Source organism: Tachyglossus aculeatus, chromosome X1, assembly GCF_015852505.1.
Source record: "Tachyglossus aculeatus isolate mTacAcu1 chromosome X1, mTacAcu1.pri, whole genome shotgun sequence".
Lineage (NCBI taxonomy): Eukaryota > Metazoa > Chordata > Mammalia > Monotremata > Tachyglossidae > Tachyglossus > Tachyglossus aculeatus.
In genome coordinates, this window is record NC_052101.1 from 124,883,940 (window position 1) to 124,891,147 (window position 7,208).

At 52.2% G+C, this 7,208-nt stretch overlaps 1 non-coding gene across 1 annotated transcript; it reads right to left on the reverse strand.

The window, feature by feature from the left end:
• Nucleotides 1–274: 274 nt before the first annotated feature.
• Nucleotides 275–412, reverse strand: LOC119920564. The gene has a single exon (XR_005448300.1). It is a non-coding gene; the product is annotated as a small nucleolar RNA SNORA7 (small nucleolar RNA).
• Nucleotides 413–7,208: the final 6,796 nt, after the last annotated feature.

Genomic DNA, 7,208 nt, shown 5'->3' on the forward strand with positions numbered 1-7,208 from the left:
CTCCAGTGCTTAGTACAGTGCTTGGCACATAGTAAGTGCTTAAAAAATTGTTGTTGTCTTATGCTGTCGAGTCATGTCTGACCCTTAGCGACACCATGGACACATCTCTCCAAGAACGCCCCACCTCCATCTGCAGTCGTTTTGGTAGTGTATCCATAAAGTTTTCTTGGTAAATATAAGGAAGCAGTTTATCATTGCCTCCTTCCACGCAGTTAACCTGAGTCTTCACCCTCCACTCTCCCATGCTGCTGCTGCCCAGCACAGATGAGTTTTGACTTGTAGCAGATTGCCTTCCACTCGCTAGCCACTGCCCAAGCTAGGAATGGAATAGATATGCCTCTGCTCAATGCTCCCTCCTGTAGTCATGACTGGTAGAGTACTGGAAACTTTCCAGGTGTGACCCTGAGAGGGGTGTTTAACAAATATCATAATTATTATTAAATAACACAATTATTCTTATTACTAGGCCATGCTGCTTACCACCTGTAATTTATTTTAAATCCTTGATTGTAAGCTCCTTGAAGGCATGGATTGTGTCTACCTACTCAATTGTACTCTCCCAAGCACTTAGTGTAGTGAATGAGTAAGCACTCAATAAATCCCATGGATTGATTGAGTGATTGAGGGAGGGCTCCCCTTGGGCTCCGTTCTTGCTCCCCAGTGGCTCGGGCTGGCTCTTCCTGGCCTGATCCTCCAGATCACTTCTGCTGGAGGCCTGGTCAACTTGGGCCTGGTATAGGTATTAGGAAGCTGGAGCCCAAGGTAAAATAATGGGATCAAATCCTGAAGTCCATTTAATGGGTTAGTTTTAACCAGAGGTGGTGGTGTTGGGGCTGGTGGGCTTGGAGGGAAGGGAGGGTTCACACTCAGAGGCACTATAGAAAAAGAAAATACCCAGGGCCTGGATGATAAAACTTCATTCATTCATTCATTCAATCGTATTTATTGAGCCTTACTGTGTGCACAGCACTGTACTAAGCGCTTAGGAAGTACAAGTCGGCAACATATTGAGATGGTCTCTACCCAGTAACGGACTCACAGTCTGGGGCAGGAGAGGGCAAGCTGACTGAGTGCTCTGATAGTAATAATAATAATAATAATAATAATAATAATAATGGCATTTAAGTGCTTACTATATATCAGGGACTGTACTAACTGCTGGGGTGGATACAAGCAAATCAGGTTGGACACAGGCCCTATCCCACGTGGATATCCCACAGTCTCAATCCCCATTTTACAGATGAGGTAACTGAAGCCCAGGGAAGTGAAGTTACTTGCCAAAGGTTACACAGCAGACAAGTGGTGGAGTTGGGACTAGAACCCATGACCTTCTGGATTCCCAGGCCAATGCTCTAGCCACTACGCCATGCTGTTTCCCAGCCCTACAGCACTTATGAACATATCCTTATACTCTATTTCCCCTATCTGTACTTTATTTTAAATGTCTGCCTCCTCCACTAGACCATAAGCTCTTTATGGGTGGGGATGGTGTTTACCAAGTCCATTGTATTCTAGATTCCCAAGTGCTCAGTACAGTGCCAGTACACATTAAGTGTTCAATAAATACCACTGACTGAATGATTGAAAAATTGGTTATAGTATTTAAGTGCATACAATACTGTACTAAGCACTGGGGTAGATACAAGGTAAACAGTGTATACAGTCCCTGTCCCACAAGGGGCTCACAGTCTTAATCCCCACTTTACAGATGCAGTAACTGAGGCACAGAGAAGTGACTTGCCCAAGGTCACACAGCAGGCAAGAGGGGAGTGAGGATTAGAATGAAGTCTCCAGGCCTGTGTGCTATCCATTAAGGCGCTCTGCTTCTCAATTTACTATTGAAGGTCTTTACTTTAGACATCACCACTTTGCTGAGCTCCTCGACCTCAATGTGTAGGACAGGGCAACGAAGACTTAGTTTGGAAGGCATCCACTGGGAGATGCAGGGGTCCTCACCTCAGAACTGCACAGCTTGACTTGACACCTATCCACATGTTTTGTTTTGTTGTCTGTCTCCCCTTTCTAGACTGTGAGCTTGATGTTGGGTAGGGACCGTCTCTATATGTTACCAGCATGCATTTCCCAAGCGCTTAGTACAGTGCTCCGCACACAGCAAGCGCTCAATAAATATGAATGAATGAATTGCTGGCTGGGTCTCCACGTCCCCCACAATCCCGAGAAGCAAGGGGCTGGCTGCTGTCACTTCTGTTTACAAGTGCTGTTGCCAGGACCCAGGCAAAAACATAACAGACAGGAGTTGTAAGTAAGCTTTCACATAACTTATTTATTCACATAGCTTCTTCTCACATCCTCCCTCCTCATAAACACTCCTCCACTTCAAAGCCTTAAAGGCACATCTCCTCCAAGAAGCCTTCCCTGACTCATCTCTTCTCCATCACCTTGACTTGCTCCCTTCAATCAGCTGGTAAAGCATAAAGTCCAAGTCCTCTTGCCCACTCCTGACAGTGCCCCTTTCTCTTTTACCCCTGAGTTAGATGTTCCCTTACCCACTCCTCTCGGCAAAAAGAACAAAGTTCTAGTCTTCTCTGCTCCTAGTAGTTAGTTTCACTCATTCATTCAATCGTATTTATTGAGCACTTACTGTGTGCAGAGCACTGTACTAAGTGCTTGGGAAGTACAAGTTGGCAACATATAGAGACGGTCCCTACCCAACAACGGGCTCACAGTCTAGTTAGTCACAGCTGATGTCACAGCTGATAAGCTGACTTTCCCATCTCTGTTGACGGCACCACCATCCTTCCCGTCTCACAAGCCCACAAACTTGGTGTCATCCTTGACTCCGCTCTCTCATTCACCCCTCACATCCAAGCCGTCACCAAAACCTGCCGGTCTCAACTCCACAACATTGCCAAGATCCGCCCTTTCCTCTCCATCCATACCGCTACCCTGCTCGTTCAAGCTCTCATCCTATCCCGTTTGGACTACTGCATCAGCCTTTTCTCTGATCTCTCATCCTCGTGTCTCTCCCCACTTCAATCCATACTTCATGCTGCTGCCCGGATTGTCTTTGTCCAGAAACGCTCTGGGCATGTTACTCCCCTCCTCAAAAATCTCCAGTGGCTACCAATCAATCTGCGCATCAGGCAGAAACTCCTCACCTGGGCTTCAAGGCTCTCCATCACCTCGCCCCCTCCTACCTCACCTCCCTTCTCTCCTTCTACAGCCCACCCCGCACCCTCTGCTCCTCTGCCGCTAATCTCCTCACCGTGCCTCGTTCTCGCCTGTCCCACCATCGACCCCCGGCCCACGTCATCCCCCGGGCCTGGAATGCCCTCCCTCTGCCCATCTGCCAAGCTAGCTCTCTTCCTCCCTTCAAGGCCCTACTGAGAGCTCACCTCCTCCAGGAGGCCTTCCCAGACTGAGCCCCTTCCTTCCTCTCCCCCTCGTCCCTCTCTCCATCCCCCCCATCTTACCTCCTTCCCTTCCCCACAGCACCTGTATATATGTTTGTACATATTTATTACTCTATTTATTTTACTTGTACATATCTATTCTATTTATTTTATTTTGTTAGTATGTTTGGTTTTGTTCTCTGTCTCCCCCTTTTAGACTGTGAGCCCACTGTTGGGTAGGGACTGTCTCTATATGTTGCCAACTTGTACTTCCCAAGCGCTTAGTACAGTGCTCTGCACACAGTAAGCGCTCAAAAAATATGATTGATTGATAAGTCCTGGAGGGAAAGTGATAGAGATAGGAGTTCAAATTCCTAGGGCAATGGAGACAGACGGAGGGAAACCCAAATACAAGAGAGACTGACTGATCTAGAGACATCCAGGGACAAGGGACTGGAGGGAGGGATATGAAAATCCCCAGACCCACCCATTCAGAGAGAGAATTGGGGCTGCACTGGGGACCTTAGGTCGGGACCCTTGGGTTGCTTTCTGGGAGGGGGATAGAGTTCTGTCTCGTGTCAACAAAGTCCCCTTTTCCCTGAGCTATCAGACAGGGCGGGGGGCCTAGGGCTGCGGTTCTGAGGCTGGGCCAAGGCCCTGGAGATGCTCAGGCTGCCAAGCTTCCAGCTCATCAGCCACATTGTCGCTGTCCCTCGGGAAAAACCTTCTAATAGAGCTATTGACCTGGGGCTTTTCCTGCTTCTTCCCTAGGCTCCGGGGGTAAAGGATAAAGGTGGTGTCCTTGAGTCCCTGGCTCCCCCCCAAACCCGGAGACCAGTCACCTGATCAGCTACCTTCGAGGGACGCTTGGCAAAGCGTCCGTCTGGGCGGCAGGACTCTGAGCACGGTCTCTGGCTTCCCACGGTCCAGTGAGCAAGATGGCGTCTGCCTCAAGGGGCCGGCATGGGGGAGGGAAGCCATTTCCAGCTCGGTCTTGGCCCTGAGGGCTGGGGGTTGGGCTGCACATCCATGAGCCCCTGGAGAGCCTCTCCACTACTTCCCATCCCTCCCTACTCTTCCACCATCCCCTGGGTCCCACCCCCAGCCCTGTTTCCCCTACATCCCACAGAAACTCAATCACCACCGCACAGGGACACACCAAGCACCAGACAGATCACTCCCTCAACTCCCTACCCACATTGAAGATATTCATTACCAACTCAAAAGAGGTCAACCCCCAAACACTCTGGGCTCCCTCTGGTCTCAGCTCAATGCCTCACTCCAGGTCTCCTCCACCATTTTTGTCCATCCCCCACCCTTCTGCTACCTAGTATGCTCCCAGCCTCTCCAGTCCCACTGGGCTCAACCCCCTACCCCCCGCCCCCCCCCCTGCACCAGCTTAACTGGGTCCTTCGGTGCCCCCTACCCAGGATTACCCAGTCAGCTCTCCTCAGCTATACAGGGGCCACCAAAAACAGCAAGATGGATGCCACCCTAGCCAACCCATGGTACTTGGCGGGACTTGTTGGGACCCCTTCCAATTCAGAGGCTCCCACCACATTCCCATCCACCCTATCCTTGGCAGGTTCCCAGGATTAGCCAGGAGGGGAGTCGGGAGAGGTCGGGGGTTGGGAGGCAGTCTGCCCAGGAACTCACGCAGACACGCTTAACCCAAAATAATTTTATTGTTGCTGTTGCTTCTGATACAAAAAGGGAGTCCAGAGAGAGTGGGCCCAGGGGGCCTAGGGATGGGGGAAGAGGGAAGGATACTCTGGGTGGCCATCACCTTTGTTTCTTATGGCCCAAAGGCCAGCAAAACCCATCCCATTCCCCAGCCCTTCCTCCCAAAATCCAGGAGGGGTTAGTGGTGGGGTCAGATTGATGGCCACACACCTCCAGGCCACCACTCTCTCTCCTTCCCTCACCCCCAGCCCAGGCCGGGGGCTCCCCGCAGTAGGATGCAGAGTTTTCAAGTTTGAGATTTACCAAAAATACAGTAAACACACATTCCCTAAACACTCCATGAAGTGGTAGCTTACCAAAAACAAACCCCAATATACCAGAGAAAAAAAATAATAAAACTGAAACACACCCTTGGCCAACCCCTCCTCCCAACACTCCCCACCCCCAAACCCCCATCACCCCACAATCCAAGTACCCAGAATGACTGCTCCTCCTGGGAGCCCGGTGCAGGTGGGGAGACTGTGCTGGGAACAGTAAGGCTAGCTAGCACCAGCTTTGGAGAACGACCAGCTGCTGGCGGGGGGAGAGGGGAGACCGGCCAGAAGGTGGGCGTGGGGGGTCCCTAGGAGGTTGTCAGCACCATAAGTCTTGTCTGGTGATGTACAGTGTGGAACCGAGAATGGAGAGGATTGTGCAAGATTAAGGGACATGGCATCTCTGGGAAAGGAGGGGAGGGTACGAGGTGGGGGGGTGGTGGTGGCGGTGGTTCCCCACAGGGCATTCAGAGCAATGATCTCATGTGTGTCCACACCATCTCCAGGAGGTGGGGAAGGGCAGAAATTGCTCTCCCTGTTTTCTGGATGGAAAGACAGAGGTAGAGATGGTGAGTGACTTGCCTGGGGCCACCGAGTGGTAGAATAGAAGCAGGTTTGGGGCCAGAATCCCCACCTGCCATGTACCCATTCCTCCCTCTGGGACCCTCTACCTTTCCTGCCCAAAGCCCTTGGGATTCCTGGAGCAGTGGGGACACGTTTGACTTCACCAGTGAGCATTAAGAATCCTTCCGGCTCAGGCACCTGATCCCGGAGGCACCCCCTCTTTCCCCTCACATGGGCCTGGGGCCAGGCTGCCTGCAGACCCCTGAGACAAAGACTTAGGATCAAAGACTCCAGCTGCCCAGCTAGCGGCAGACGGGATCAACGAACCCTCTGCCTGCCAATGCTGTGCCTTGCACCCAGGGTCAGGGTCAGGTTCTGATCCTGATGGGTGGCGGCAGCCTGATGGGCTGGACTTGGGGCAGATTTGATTATCAGACTTGCCCGCAGCCGGATAGCACTCACGCTTTTGCTGGGAGCCTATGGGCTGATGCCCATTCACCTGGCCGGCAAATTCCCTCCATCTTTCTGGGTCCCGGCCACCAGGCTGTGACCCAGCGTGGTTGGAGCAGGCCAGCTCTAGGGCCTGCGAGCACATGGGCCTCATGACCAGGGGGCTCAAGGGCATGGTCTGGGCCCCGAGCCAGCCAGGTCTGCTGATGGTGGTTGCATGCGGGGCGGCTGCCTGTGCCAGGAAGGAGCTGCTCTCGGCTTTCCCCTCCCCCACCACAGACTCGTGGGCCAGATGCCCCCCACCTGCCATGACCAGGTCTCTCTAGGCTCCCCCGCAGGCATCCCTCTGGGAGCCTAGACCAGCATTTTGGAAACACAGCTTCCTGAGACGGTGCCCGGGGTGGTGGGGATCAGGTCTTATTGCACATGTTCACAATCCTGCACGGGAGGTCCCGGGGGTTGAGGTGGCTGTGGCTGGCTCTCGGAGGCCAATGGGATGAGTATGGGAAATGGATATGGAAAAAAAAAAATCACAAGCACCAGACAGCTAGCCAGCCGAGTCGCCGGCACAGCATAGCACCTAGGAGGTGGCCACCAAGGGCCCGGCTCACACCTCTCCACAGCTCCTCTCGGCAGGGGCCCCTGGGAGGAGGGGCAGGAGGAGGTTGGCAAAATAACATTCTTTTTAATTTACAAATATTAAACACCTTTGGTTTCTTTTTTTTGTTTTTTTTTGGGTTTTTTTGGCTTTTATGTTTTTCAACAAAAAGATACTAGGTCAAAAAACCGGTCCCCATCCCCACCCTGGCCAGGTCCCCCGGGGCGGAGGGAGGGGGTCGGGGGA